Raw genomic sequence first — 2,977 nt, 5'->3', positions numbered from 1 at the left:
GTAATTGGGACTTGTAAGTCGTTGACATAAATATGTTATTTATGTGACTGTATCAGTGTTGACCAACTATCAATTGCTAATGTTTTAGTCATTGTCCATGGTTGGTTTAGTGTATTTCTACTGGGCTGTGGCTCACCCTATATGGGAATATCATTTTCAGGTGCAGGAAGCATGCCACCTCCAAGGACATAGCTGGGAGGCTTGTGGCGGGCATAGTTTTGTCGTTTTACTTTGATTTATTACATGTAATTTCAAGCCAAGGGCTTAATGTGTAAACGAGTTAGAACCCCTTTGTTGTAACCAAGTGTTAACTTGGAAAGCTGTAAGCCCGTAGGGCATTTTGTTATGAGATTAACGTGTAATACTTATGTAACGGAATTCTAATGAATGAAAGGAATGTGGATAGTTTAAATGTAAATGCATGTCTTATCTGGTGGGTTTATTGTTATTGTTTTGAGGGCGTTACAGAAATTACGTAAAGAAAATTCTATTGGAGGGTGTATCATGTACCTTAGTTACAACTTTTGTAATTTTCAGTTATGGGGAGCTACTTCAATTAGTTATGGTATTATTTTAATTATAATTTAAAATATTTTTTATTTGGTCATGACTCAATTATTTTAAAATAAATTACAAATGCATCTCTGAGATTTGTTCAAAATAATCAGTCTTACAAATCCGGGGATTTTCAGTGCAAATGAGGTAATCACTAATTGCCTTTATTCTTAAATTATGATTGTTCGTACTTGTAGACATTAATTTCATGTTTGTGTGTGCTCCTCCGAATTCTTCAAAATGCATTGATGAGATGAAATTTTTTTGCATTATATCAATCTCATGCACCACAAAAAAGCTTGAAACCGTACTTTTGGAGTAAAAACACACTAATTAGCAGAATGCCCTAAACTTGAGATGAATACAATTTGGAAGAGCAACATGGAATTAGAAAGAATCTAGTTAAGGTTCTCCCAAGGGAATATGTTTAATCTTATTATTTTAAATTCTAAAACAATGGTTTGAAGCATTTTGAGTTAAAACACATTGTACAAGTCTCTAATTAGTTTTCAATCACATTTTGGGTTTTCAGATCAAGGTAGGTTGTTGCACTGTAGATGTTCTCAAACAACTTAGCAGAGAGGAGATCTCACGGAATCCATCTGGGGGATCCAAGCAGCGCATGAATAGACTTGCAAATCATCTAGTTAGCCAGCACAGGCATGTGTTTATTATTCTCTTAATGGAAATTTCTGTATTTGATATTTAAGAAGTTTAAACAATTGAAAAGACGGTTACTTTTTGAAAACAGCTTCTATCCTCTATACCCACCAATGGAAGATACTCCCGTGGATTTTTCTCTCGCTCCAGAGGCTCTTCAGATCCCTTGTAATCTAGATATCCTAATCCTATCCTCTGACTTGGCTCATTTCGTGAAGGTAAATGATAGTTCTAGTTATATCAAAGTAATGATGGATATACGAAATAGAATAGTTATACAAAATGATGTGTCAAAATGATATTCATTCATTTCAAATCAAAAGACTCATAAAAGTGACTTGCTATTTCAAAACTGCCATTGACACGCCATTCTAGTGGACTTTTTTGTACATAAATTCTGCTTGCAACCCAGTTTTCTTTCTTATCTAGCTTAGAGCAGATTGGATTGTATGAATGAAATTTAACTCTTCATCTCCTATGCGGACAGGTGTTGTCAATTGGGGATAAAAATGACGGAGAAGAGCAAGTGAAGTGCATTTGTGTTAATCCGGGAAGACTAGCTAGGGGCGAAGGAGCGGGTTTCTTCATGGAGCTTAACTACGGGGGAAGCCCTGATTCAACCAGTGCTTCAGTTATAAGCATATGGACCTTAAACTACCGCGTGTAGTGATTCAACAAGTGCTTCAAAAAAAAAGTAAACCCTAAACTTATAGAGCTTGCAGTTGCAGATGATATCAGTTTGTTTGGAAGCAAACTAGAGACCTATCATAGTGGACACCAAATTCTAATGGAGGAGCTTAGCACCATGAAGACTGTTTAGGGAGTGCTGTCATGTAGTACTAGTTTCACATCACAATTAAGGTGATGTTACTAACATGATGTTCTATTAATGTATTATTATTGTCTTTTCAAGGTGGCAATGATTTCGCTCTTTACCAACCAAAAAAAGAAGGGAAAAGGAAAAGAAAAGAAAAGTCGTTTTTGGTTGTGTTTTTGTTTTCTTTTATTTTTGCTTTTCATGTTTTAAGAAATACAAGCAATGAAAAGTTTGACAATCATTTTTATTTTGCACGAAAATAATTGTTATTTTTGAAAAGGCAAATGCTAATGAATGTCTTTGTGGCAAATTGTCTTGGAAATAGTTAAAAAATGTTTAAAAAATAATATTTTGAATTCAGCTAAATAAAAAGTGTTTTGATTTCAATAAGCCTCTTATTCCTTGTGTCTCATTAACACTTGTTTAGAATTCTATTTGCAAAAAATAGGTGTTTACAGAAAAATAAATAAATAAATAAATTCCTTAAAACTAATCAAAACAAAATTATTTTTATAATGAAAGAGAGATGAGAATTGAGGTACCAATGCATTATTCCGATAATCTTTGTCATTTATGTGAGAGAAAATAAAATGTTAGAATTTTGTATTGTATTGTATTGTATTACTTGGATGTATAATAATTAGTGGGGCATTGATTTAGACCCCTTAAAACACCCACCCCCACAACCCCCTCACACACATGGAGGTTGGGGATTGGGTGAAAAGAGAAAAAAAAAAAAAAAAAAAAAGGAAAAGTTGACCAATCAAAACTAAAAGGTGTCAAGGGGGTCTCAACCTTTATTCTAATTAGTGAGATGATCTAACGATTTAGATAATTTTAACATCATTTAATGAAGATTTTAAGTCGTTCAGATTGCTCAGTTTCTCTGTTTATCTCAAATTTAATTCAAACATTATAATTTCTCCTCAAATCCGCACTCAATTC

At 33.4% G+C, this 2,977-nt stretch overlaps 1 long non-coding RNA gene across 1 annotated transcript; it reads left to right on the top strand.

The window, feature by feature from the left end:
* The first annotated feature begins 668 nt into the window (after positions 1–668).
* On the top strand, positions 669–2,270 carry LOC145792198 (uncharacterized). The gene is made up of 2 exons (XR_014331575.1): positions 669–1,433; positions 1,703–2,270. It is a non-coding gene; the product is annotated as an uncharacterized LOC145792198 (long non-coding RNA).
* Positions 2,271–2,977: the final 707 nt, after the last annotated feature.

This window comes from Camellia sinensis, chromosome 6, assembly GCF_055761805.1.
Source record: "Camellia sinensis isolate YWXY chromosome 6, ASM5576180v1, whole genome shotgun sequence".
NCBI lineage: Eukaryota > Viridiplantae > Streptophyta > Magnoliopsida > Ericales > Theaceae > Camellia > Camellia sinensis.
The sequence above is the reverse complement of the archived record's forward strand: the minus strand, read 5'-3'. Positions and strand labels throughout refer to the sequence as shown.